The 13,591-nt window shown below is 36.9% G+C and overlaps 1 protein-coding gene across 5 annotated transcripts in view; it reads right to left on the reverse strand.

The window, feature by feature from the left end:
• The window catches only part of LOC117336419 (transcription factor ETV6-like), an 85,448-nt gene that overhangs the window by 33,091 nt on the left and 38,766 nt on the right, over positions 1-13,591 (reverse strand). The gene's annotated exons all lie outside the window — the stretch shown is intronic.

The raw sequence follows: 13,591 nt of genomic DNA on the forward strand, positions 1-13,591 counted from the left end.
AGGATATGGAAACAAGCTTGAAAGCTTATACTAGTCCACTTCCTTCAATTGGAATTTACATTATTAAGATGGACATCAATAAACGAAATATGAGAGAGAGAAAAAAGATGTGATCATATATAAATCCTAATATTATCTAGTAGAAGGAGAGGGTGTGCAGGGAAGAGGGGATAGGTGAAAGTGCAGTGGGATTGCCAGCTTAATTATTAACAACATCGAATCTTTCATGATTATAATTATCTCCATTAAGAGAAAAAAATTAAAAGGTACCAAATGATTCGTTAACTGAGGTAGTAATGTCCAAAGTGATGAAAGTAACGAACATATTATGTATGAAATCAAAAGCGTTTAGTAGCAATTATAATTTTTTGAATACATGTACACAATTTCTTATTTTCTTCGAAATAGTAACCAAATAGTAACATCATTTCAATTAAATGATACTGAAATATCGTTAAATATAAGCCTCACCCCTATATTAGCATCACTCCTTAAATATAAAATATTAGCCCCAATCCTAAAATACAAAATATAAGCATCACTCCTTCAATATTAATAGATATCAGCAACACTCCTAAAATATCATAAAACAAAATATCTTAGAATATAATCCTCACTCCTAAAATATCGTTAAATATAAGCCTCACCCCTTATATATGAATAAATATTACCCCTGCTCCTAAAATATTAGTAAATTTAAGTCTGACTCCTTAAATATCATTAAACAAAATATAAAATATTAGCCCCACTCCTAAAATATCACTAATTATAAACCTCACTCCTAGCATATCATCAAATATTAGCCTAACTACTAAAATATCATGACAGCCTCACTACTAGAATATCATTAAATATAAGCCTGACTCCTAAAATATCATGAAGTATTAGCCTCTCTCATAAAAATCAAATAATATAAGCTTAACTCCTAAAATATCATTGAATATTAGCATCATTTCTTAAGTATCATGATATATTAGCGTCACTCCTAAAATATCATTAAATGATAGGCTCACTCATACAACATATTTGTTGTCATTATTATATATCATCTATTTCCTATAATCTCTTTTATTGTTTTATATTTAAATGAATCAGATATATTCAGAATATCCGAACAGGCCTGGTTATAATGAAACACATTTACTCTACTCTCGAATTACTTCCGAGTGTCCTTCACATGCAACGTCACATCGTGAAAGAATGTGTGAGATGAATGAGTTTTTTCCAATAACTAGCGGTCATGTGTATTGCTTTGTAGCAAAATATGAGTCATTGTAACTTTGCACACAAATATTAAAATCCTGGTTAGAATAGATTAAAATGAAAATAAATTTCCTCATCTTGTGGCAAAATATGGAGTCGCTGTTTGGTACATCGGTTTTGATTTGCTAGAAGAGCTTCGTAGTTACTTTTCAGGAAGGAATCCGATAATTATACTGAAACAACTTCAGTCATAGCAATGCAGACCATTTTTGCTGGAGTAATTGCGTCATAGCACAAAAAGTCACTGTGTGTGTGTTATTGTTTTACCATAAGATAACGTTATTCAAGTTACTCCTTATGCAATGATAATAACATTTGACACAAGCAGTATGCGAATGATTCATTTTTCACGGAAACAAATCATCTAAGTGATTCTCGATAATGACCCTAGTCAAAGTCAAAACATGGCCATGAACAATGAAGCCGGGAGAGAATAAAGGAAAATAAATAAATAGGATGAATCGGTCTTCATGCAAGTCTATTTTCTATTATCTTCAGCACTGTGTGGAACATACCCTGTGATTGTACAGATTTTGCGTCAGTACTCAATATCACATTTATATGTGAATTTAGCAATATGTAAGCATTTAACTGCCTTGTTTGGAAAGTAATAGCGATAAACTTCTCACGGGATTACGGCCAAGTTTAATAACATCAACTTGCTTGTCATTGGGAACTTTTCATGTGACGTTACGAGTACACGCGACTGTTCCCGGGAGAGAAATAGTTCATGGAAATAAACAGAAAATCACCGATTCGATGTCACCATTTAAATCAGTGTATTCCACCGTTAAGATGTTCACCTTTCATAGAATATAACTATATAAACTGTTGGGTCTTTTTGTCTGGTGGCACAAATTTCCGTGATGAAAAAAAAATGCACTTTATATATTGACGTCAGACAAATCGACGTCATTTTATCCATAAACAAGAGGCCCAGAGGGCCTGTATCGCTCACCTAGATTTCATGAGATATGAAACAAGAATGATGATTAAGTATATTGTCACTGGTATTGCTATGTCAATATATCATAGGCATTTTATATGGGTACGTGAGGTTTTTATGCCAAAAATGCATTAATCCATGAAATGAAATTGACTTTTGGCGCAACCCCAGATGCTACCACACAAATGTGAGCGATATCCATTGCTTAGTTTCAGAAAAGAAGTTGTTTAAACCAATTGACCCCTTTTGACCCCGCCCTCTGCACCCTGGGGTCAGTTCCTTCCGTTATAAAATTTTGAATCCCTAACAAAAAGGATGCTACCAGTCAAATATGAGCTGTTTCATAGAAGTTGTTCATATCAATTTAGCCAAATTGACCCTTTTTGGCCCCACCCCTAAGTCCCCTGGGGGGGGGGGGGGGGTCAACCCCAAAATTTGTACAATTTTGAATCCCCACCCCATGACCATGCTACCATACAAATGTGAGTGATATCCATTTCGTCAATTCTGCCAAAATGACCCCTTTTGGCCCCGCCTCTTAGCTCCCCGGGGGTCAGCTCTGTCATTTATACAGTTTTGAATCCCTACCCCGGGGGTTGAAGCAGGCAAATATGAGCGATATCCATAGCTTAGTTTCAGAGAAGAAGTTGTTTATATCAATTTAGCCAAATTGACCCCTTTTGGCCCCGCCCCTCAGGCCCCCGTGGGGTCAGCCTTACCATTTGTACAATTTTGAATCCCCACCCCATACTGATGCTACCAGGCAAATATGAGCAATATCCATTGCTCGGTTTCAGAGGAGAAGTCGTTTATATCAATATAGCCCAATTGACCACATTTGGCCCCGCCCCTCAGGCCCCCGTGGGGTCAGCCTCACCATTTGTACAATTTTGAATCCCCATCTCATAGTGATGCTACCAGGCAAATATGAGCAATATCCATTGCTTGGTTTCAGAGAAGAAGTCGTTGATATAAATATAGGTATATTGACCCATTTTGGCCCCGCCCTCAGGCCCCCGTGGGGTCAGCCTCACCATTTGTACAATTTTGAATCCCCACCCCATACTGATGCTACCAGGCAAATATGAGCAATATCCATTGCTCGGTTTCAGAGGAGAAGTCGTTTATATCAATATAGCCCAATTTACCACATTTGGCCCCGCCCCTCAGGCCCCCGTGGGGTCAGCCTCACCATTTGTACAATTTTGAATCCCCATCTCATAGTGATGCTACCAGGCAAATATGAGCAATATACATTGCTTGGTTTCAGAGAAGAAGTCGTTGATATAAATATAGGTATATTGACCCATTTTGGCCCCGCCCTCAGGCCCCCGTGGGGTCAGCCTCACCATTTGTACAATTTTGAATCCCCATCTCATAGTGATGCTACCAGGCAAATAGGAGCGATATCCTTTGCTTGGTTTCAGAGAAGAAGTCGTTTATATTAATATAGCCAAATTGACCCCTTTTGGCCCCGCCCCTCAGACCCCTGGGGGGTCAGCCCCACCATTTGTACAATTTTGAGTCCACACCCCATAGGGATGCTTCTGACAAAATTTCGTCAAATTCTGATCAGTGGTTATGAAGAAGAAGTCAATTGTTGACGGACGGACGGACGACGGACGACGGACGACAGACGACGGACGACGGACGACGGACGGACGGACGGACGACGGACGACGGACGCAACGGTATGGCATAAGCTCACCTTGGTCCTTCGGACCAGGTGAGCTAAAAACTGGATCACACGTACAGTTGCTTCGTCCGTCTTGGTTTCTTTAGCTATGATAGTGTTTATTAATAGTACAGTCTTTCTATGGTTTAAGTTCAAACTAATTACAACAGAACTTATTTCCGGTTTTTCATTCAAATCAGTATATACTTTGCAACATAAAAAAAATTCCAAAATCAACCTTTGCATTATCCGAAGGATGATAAAGAAAATAAGAATCATTTATTACTTGAGCGAATTATTGTGTAACACTAAATAAAAGAATTAACTTATTACAAGACCAAAAATTTGTAGTACAGATAAGATAATGTACACCAATAGGAACAATTTCAGCGAAAAAATATCACACCATGATTGTTGATGAAAAACATTCAAACGTCGGGCATACCAGCTTTTGTTGCATTTGAAAGAAGGAATATTTGAATCCAACAACATCAATATTGATAATGGTTTTGTGGCTTTAAGTTTGTGAATTAGTCCGAACTTGACCTAGATTTATTTGGCGGGTGTCGATGATGAAGCAGAAGACGCTTTCCCTACAGGAGCTCCGGGTCTTATTCTACTTGTACTTTTTCAGGAGTCTCCATACACATCTATATTTTTGTTTATATTTTCCTTTCGTTAGATCGATTTTGAGTTTGAATTATTGTTTCGTTATTTTATTAGTATTCTTTATTGTTTTTGTAGAAATGTGCTGAAATATTATTTGTGTATTCAAGTGACTATAACTAGATTTCGTACTCATTAAACCTTGATTTCTTCTTACAAATATTGAAATAGCGATGCATGGGACTATACCTTGAAGAATATTCTATAAATACATGTCTACAAGTTTTGAAAATTATTTGCTTCGGTTGATGTTTGTAAAGAATGGTAACATGCATTCTTGTGTAACCTATCGAATTGAAAGGTTACTCCTTTGAACTGATCTAGGAATTTCCAAAACATGGTTGCAGACACACACTTTTAATTTTTGTAAATAAAGGAAAGTCTTATTTTCATGAGATAATTTACTATCACACATTAGAATTAATGAATATTCAATGCTGGCCTGCGTGTCCAAATTGAACCACATTCAAATTTATGCATGCAAGACTTCAGCAAAATTTTCAGCAGATGAAAAGTGAATGCCATCTTGGATAAGGTATCTCCAAATACTGAATGAAAGTCCGGTTGATGGAAACCTCATCATATGAAACATTTTCTGAACAATAAAAATGGTCCATGATTTTGAAAAATACGAATTTTGAACACGTAATTGTGAATATATTTGTTCTATATATATATATGTTTTTATCCGGTTCCTAAATCTTTCCGCCATAATGACCACCATAACCGGGTCCTATTAAATAAAATTTGTTTAAATAAACAGTTTATTGTCACATAATAGTTCAGAATGGGGATACGCTGTTTTTTTAAATAAACGATGAAGTTATATGAATGTTTAACTTATAGCATGATGAATACATCCATTTTATGATTAGCTAACTGGCAAAACCTCTGTAAATGTGTCAAAACCTGTGCAAAAAGATTTTCGTTATTCAGAGTCTTTTTTCGGTGATGATTAATTACATATACTCATGTTTTAGTGAAATGTGGACACTTTGTAAACTCATCTTACCAAAATTAATATTTCTTGTAAGTGCTGCAAATACACAAACGATTTGAAATATTTGTACACATTTTCGTGTCATTTCCAAAAATTACACGATAAAGAAATATGTCAGTTGTTCAGTGTAGACATAAAACAAATTTGATCAAATTAGGTGGTTAATATTGATGTGTACCATGTGTATAATTGTGCCATTTGTCATGCATTGATATTAGGTAAAATGTCATGTTTTAAGAAGATATATAAAAACTCATATTATCTCTGAGATTTAGCCAATATCATCAAGTTAGGAAAGCTTTTAAGCCATTTTTTTTTTTAAAGTTTGATAATTTCTGACGCAATGCATCAGCTGTAATATTGGTCCTGCTATAAAATTAACTCCATATAAAAACTTGGTCAGATATGCAATTTTCCTTACTATTTCTAACCTAAATTCAAAACGATTTTACCTGAATTAAAAATAAATAAAAAAAAATTTGGGTTAAAAATGACTGGATTAAAAACCATAGGATGATTTAGGTGAAACGAAATTGAAAAATTGATAGTACAATGTACATAAACACACAGATATGTCTAGCACATTAACTCCGATATATCCGGTACATTAACACCGATATGTCTGGTACATTAACCCCGATATGTCTAGTACATTAACCCCGATATGTCTGGTACATTAACCCCGATATGTGTAGTACATTGACCCCGATATGTCGGGTACATTGACCCCGATATGTGTAGTACATTAACCCGATACGTCTGGTACATCAACCCCGATATGTCTGGTACATTAACCGCGATATGTGTAGTACATTGACCCCGATATGTCGGGTACATTAACCCCGATATGTGTAATACATTAACCCCGATATGTCTGGTACATTAGCCCCGATATGTCTGGTACATTAACCCCGATATGTGTGGTACATTAACCCCGATATGTCTGAGTACATTAACCCCGATATGTCTGGTACATTAGCCCCGATATGTCTGGTACATTAACCCCGATATGTCTGGTACATTAACCCCGATATGTGTGGTACATTAACCCCGATATGTCTGGTACATTAACCCCGATATGTGGAATACATTAACCCCGATATGTCTGGTACATTAACCCCGATATGTCGGGTACATTAACCCCGATATGTGTAATACATTAACCCCGATATGTCTGGTACATTAACCCCGATATGTCTGGTACATTAACCCCGATATGTCTGGTACATTAACCCCGATATGTCTGGTACATTAACCCCGATATGTCTGGTACATTAACCCCGATATGTCTGGTACATTAACCCCGATATGTCTGGTACATTAACCCCGATATGTCTGGTACATTAACCCCGATATGTCTGGTACATTAACCCCGATATGTCTGGTACATTAACCCCGATATGTCTGGTACATTAACCCCGATATGTGTAGTACATTAACCCCGATATGTCTGGTACATTAACCCCGATATGTCTGGTACATTAACCCCGATATGTGTGGTACATTAACCCCGATATGTGTAGTACATTAACCCCGATATGTCTAGTACATTAACCCCGATATGTCTGGTACATTAACCCCGATATGTCTGGTACATTAACCCCGATATATCCGGTACATTAACACCGATATGTGGGGTACATTAACCCCGATACGTCTGGTACATTAACCCCGATACGTCTGGTACATTAACCCCGATATGTCTGGTACATTAACCCCGATATGTGTAATACATTAACCCCGATATGTCTGGTACATTAACCCCGATATGTGTAGTACATTAACCCCGATATGTCTGGTACATTAACCCCGATATGTCTGGTACATTAACCCCGATATGTCTGGTACATTAACCCCGATATGTCTGGTACATTAACCCCGATATGTCTGGTACATTAACCCCGATATGTCTGGTACATTAACCCCGATATGTCTGGTACATTAACCCCGATATGTCTGGTACATTAACCCCGATATGTCTGGTACATTAACCCCGATATGTCTGGTACATTAACCCCGATATGTCGGGTACATTAACCCCGATATGTCTGGTACATTAACCCCGATATGTCGGGTACATTAACCCCGATATGTCTGGTACATTAACCCCGATATGTCTGGTACATTAACCCCGATATGTCTGGTACATTAACCCCGATATGTGGGGTACATTAACCCCGATATGTCTGGTACATTAACCCCGATATGTCTGGTACATTAACCCCGATATGTCTGGTACATTAACCCGATATGTGCTGGGGTACATTAACCCCGATATGTGTAGTACATTAACCCCGATATGTGTGGACATTAACCCGTCCCCCCCCCATTTCTGGTACAGTAACCCCCCCGATATGTCTAGTACATTAAACCCCGATACGGTCCTGGCACATACCCCGATATGTGTGGCTACATTAACCCCGATATGGATGTGGGTACATTAACCACCCGATATGTGTGAGGTCACATTAACCCCGATACGTCTGGTACATTAACCCCCGATGATGTGTAGGACATTAAACCCCGCATATGTCGGGGTACATTAACACCGATATGTCTGTGTACATTAACCACCCCGATATGTGGGGTACATTAACACCGATATGTCTGGTACATTACCCCGATATGTGGGGGGTACATTAACACCGATATGTGGCGACAGACGACGGACGACGGACGACGGACGGACGGACGGACGACGGACGACGGACGCAACGGTATGGCATAAGCTCACCTTGGTCCTTCGGACCAGGTGAGCTAAAAACTGGATCACACGTACAGTTGCTTCGTCCGTCTTGGTTTCTTTAGCTATGATAGTGTTTATTAATAGTACAGTCTTTCTATGGTTTAAGTTCAAACTAATTACAACAGAACTTATTTCCGGTTTTTCATTCAAATCAGTATATACTTTGCAACATAAAAAAAATTCCAAAATCAACCTTTGCATTATCCGAAGGATGATAAAGAAAATAAGAATCATTTATTACTTGAGCGAATTATTGTGTAACACTAAATAAAAGAATTAACTTATTACAAGACCAAAAATTTGTAGTACAGATAAGATAATGTACACCAATAGGAACAATTTCAGCGAAAAAATATCACACCATGATTGTTGATGAAAAACATTCAAACGTCGGGCATACCAGCTTTTGTTGCATTTGAAAGAAGGAATATTTGAATCCAACAATATCACTATTGATAATGGTTTTGTGGCTTTAAGTTTGTGAATTAGTCCGAACTTGACCTAGATTTATTTGGCGGGTGTCGATGATGAAGCAGAAGACGCTTTCCCTACAGGAGCTCCGGGTCTTATTCTACTTGTACTTTTTCAGGAGTCTCCATACACATCTATATTTTTGTTTATATTTTCCTTTCGTTAGATCGATTTTGAGTTTGAATTATTGTTTCGTTATTTTATTAGTATTCTTTATTGTTTTTGTAGAAATGTGCTGAAATATTATTTGTGTATTCAAGTGACTATAACTAGATTTCGTACTCATTAAACCTTGATTTCTTCTTACAAATATTGAAATAGCGATGCATGGGACTATACCTTGAAGAATATTCTATAAATACATGTCTACAAGTTTTGAAAAATTATTTGCTTCGGTTGATGTTTGTAAAGAATGGTAACATGCATTCTTGTGTAACCTATCGAATTGAAAGGTTACTCCTTTGAACTGATCTAGGAATTTCCAAAACATGGTTGCAGACACACACTTTTAATTTTTGTAAATAAAGGAAAGTCTTATTTTCATGAGATAATTTACTATCACACATTAGAATTAATGAATATTCAATGCTGGCCTGCGTGTCCAAATTGAACCACATTCAAATTTATGCATGCAAGACTTCAGCAAAATTTTCAGCAGATGAAAAGTGAATGCCATCTTGGATAAGGTATCTCCAAATACTGAATGAAAGTCCGGTTGATGGAAACCTCATCATATGAAACATTTTCTGAACAATAAAAATGGTCCATGATTTTGAAAAATACGAATTTTGAACACGTAATTGTGAATATATTTATTCTATATATATATATGTTTTTATCCGGTTCCTAAATCATTCCGCCATAATGACCACCATAACCGGGTCCTATTAAATAAAATTTGTTTAAATTAAACAGTTTATTGTCACATAATAGTTCAGAATGGGGATACGCTGTTTTTCAAATAAACGATGAAGTTATATGAATGTTTAACTTATAGCATGATGAATACATCCATTTTATGATTAGCTAACTGGCAAAACCTCTGTAAATGTGTCAAAACCTGTGCAAAAAGATTTTCGTTATTCAGAGTCTTTTTTCGGTGATGATTAATTACATATACTCATGTTTTAATGAAAGGTGGACACTTTGTAAACTCATCTTACCAAAATTAATATTTCTTGTAAGTGCTGCAAATACACAAACGATTTGAAATATTTGTACACATTTTCGTGTCATTTCCAAAAATTACACGATAAAGAAATATGTCAGTTGTTCAGTGTAGACATAAAACAAATTTGATCAAATTAGGTGGTTAATATTGGTGTGTACCATGTGTATAATTGTGCCATTTGTCATGCATTGATATTAGGTAAAATGTCATGTTTTAAGAAGATATATAAAAACTCATATTATCTCTGAGATTTAGCCAATATCATCAAGTTAGGAAAGCTTTTAAGCCATTTTTTTTTTAAGTTTGATAATTTCTGACGCAATACATCAGCTGTAATATTGGTCCTGCTATAAAATTAACTCCATATAAAAACTTGGTCAGATATGCAATTTTCCTTACTATTTCTAACCTAAATTCAAAACGATTTTACCTGAATTAAAAATAAATAAAAAAAAATTTGGGTTAAAAATGACTGGATTAAAAACCATAGGATGATTTAGGTGAAACGAAATTGAAAAATTGATAGTACAATGTACATAAACACACAGATATGTCTAGCACATTAACTCCGATATATCCGGTACATTAACACCGATATGTCTGGTACATTAACCCCGATATGTCTAGTACATTAACCCCGATATGTCTGGTACATTAACCCCGATATGTGTAGTACATTGACCCCGATATGTCGGGTACATTGACCCCGATATGTGTAGTACATTAACCCGATACGTCTGGTACATCAACCCCGATATGTCTGGTACATTAACCCCGATATGTGTAGTACATTGACCCCGATACGTCTGGTACATCAACCCCGATATGTCTGGTACATCAACCCCGATATGTCTGGTACATTAAGCCCGATATGTCTGGTACATTAACCCCGATATGTGTGGTACATTAACCCCGATATGTGTAGTACATTAACCCCGATATGTCTGGTACATTAGCCCCGATATGTCTGGTACATTAACCCCGATATGTCTGGTACATTAACCCCGATATGTCTGGTACATTAACACCGATATGTCTGGTACATTAACCCCGATATGTGTAATACATTAACCCCGATATGTGTAATACATTAACCCCGATATGTCGGGTACATTAACCCCGATATGTCTGGTACATTAACCCCGATATGTCTGGTACATTAACCCCGATATGTCGGGTACATTAACCCCGATATGTCTGGTACATTAGCCCCGATATGTCTGGTACATTAACCCCGATATGTCTGGTACATTAACCCCGATATGTCTGGTACATTAACCCCGATATGTCGGGTACATTAACCCCGATATGTCTGGTACATTAACCCCGATATGTCGGGTACATTAACCCCGATATGTCTGGTACATTAACCCCGATATGTGTAGTACATTAACCCCGATATGTCTGGTACATTAACCCCGATATGTCTGGTACATTAACCCCGATATGTGTGGTACATTAACCGCGATATGTGGGGTACATTAACCCCGATATGTGTAGTACATTAACCCCGATATGTCTGGTACATTAGCCCCGATATGTCTGGTACATTAACCCCGATATGTCTGGTACATTAACCCCGATATGTCTGGTACATTAACCCCGATATGTGTAATACATTAACCCCGATATGTGTAATACATTAACCCCGATATGTGTAATACATTAACCCCGATATGTCTGGTACATTAACCCCGATATGTCTGGTACATTAACCCCGATATGTCTGGTACATTAACCCCGATATGTCGGGTACATTAACCCCGATATGTCTGGTACATTAGCCCCGATATGTCTGGTACATTAACCCCGATATGTCTGGTACATTAACCCCGATATGTCTGGTACATTAACCCCGATATGTCGGGTACATTAACCCCGATATGTCTGGTACATTAACCCCGATATGTCGGGTACATTAACCCCGATATGTCTGGTACATTAACCCCGATATGTGTAGTACATTAACCCCGATATGTCTGGTACATTAGCCCCGATATGTGGGGTACATTAACCCCGATATGTCTGGTACATTAACCCCGATATGTCGGGTACATTGACCCCGATATGTCTGGTACATTAACCCCGATATGTCCGGTACATTTACCCCGATATGTCTGGTACATTAACCCCGATATGTGTAGTACATTAACCCCGCTTTGTGTAGTACATTAACCCAAATATGTCTGGTACATTAACCCCGATATGTCTGGTACATTAACCCCGATATGTCTGGTACATTAACCCCGATATGTCTGGTACATTAACCCCGATATGACTATACTGTCGCTATCCCTTGATTGATCCTGTGTACTGTATTATTCTAAGCCGCTGTATATGTGACATTCGGGATTTATCCAACTTGTTAAAACCCATCAATCTCAAAGCAATAAACAAACTTCACACTTGTAGCCAATGGAACCGTTCATTATTAATTATTTTGACTTTAAACTATATCACTATCAGTTTAGTGGCTCTAGAACTCGTCAGTAACGATATTCAATTTTAAACCATCAAACTATCTTAGTAGTCTCTACGGTACAGACCAGTTTACCTGTGTATACGATACAGACTATTACACCTGTGTATACTGTTCAGTCCAGGGTACCTGTGTATATGATATATATTATTACACCTGTGTATATGGTACAGTCTAGAGTACCTGTGTATATGATACAACTATACCGCTTGTATTGTATGGGAATGGGATACAGGTTTGTCTGACATTGAAACAGATCGATAGGTGTGCTGTAACATTTTCGGCAGCGAGGTGGGCGTTAACATAATGAACGGTCTAATGTCATTAAAGCATGCTGAAAACCACTTTTATCCTAAATATATTAAGTTTAGCTCTGCTGAATTTCCGAAATCTATTTTTAGAACACTGTATTTAAAAATAGAACTAGTGTGTCGTGTTAATAAGGAAGACATTTTTTTAGATGGTAACCGCCACCTATGTCGAAACTGAAACACATTGAAAACTGAAACTGAAATTCAAACACACGTGTGTACCTGTATAAATATAAAGGGGTTAAAATCCAATATAGTGTTTCAAAACTTATGTTTTTGGTTCTATTACAGACAAGGAATGTTCTGGTCCTCCATATATAGGTATGTACATTGACATATGTCTCACGATATCATACTAAATATATTGCATTGTCAGTATAAATGGTATTGTAGAGTTAGTAGTATAATATGGTTCAATTAACGTTTTAAAAATAGTTTGATGTTTGTGGTCATGTACTCATTTCAAAGTTTTAATTACCGAGTAAGAAAAACAATCGGTTAAAATTTACAATTGTGTACAGTGTATATATATGTATACACATTTATTGGGTTAATCAAGACAAATATCAATGAGCAATTAATTATATTCAATATTCTAAATGCTGTGTACCTTCTGTTAAACGCCTAACAACAAAATGTCTTCATACTAGGATAAATGAGCAACATTGCGTATGGCGTGCTGAACGTTACACAAACATTCTAGATTGTGTGAGTGATATTTTAAAATGGCATGTCAAACATTGTACTAGATTTCTACATCTTGTGATTAATATTTTAAACCTTTCAATTTATATTCAAACCATGTCATATCAATCCATCTCTTATTATTTAACCTCAAAATATTGTGAAGCATTAATGCTACA

This window comes from Pecten maximus, chromosome 10 (genome assembly GCF_902652985.1).
Source record: "Pecten maximus chromosome 10, xPecMax1.1, whole genome shotgun sequence".
Taxonomy (NCBI): domain Eukaryota; kingdom Metazoa; phylum Mollusca; class Bivalvia; order Pectinida; family Pectinidae; genus Pecten; species Pecten maximus.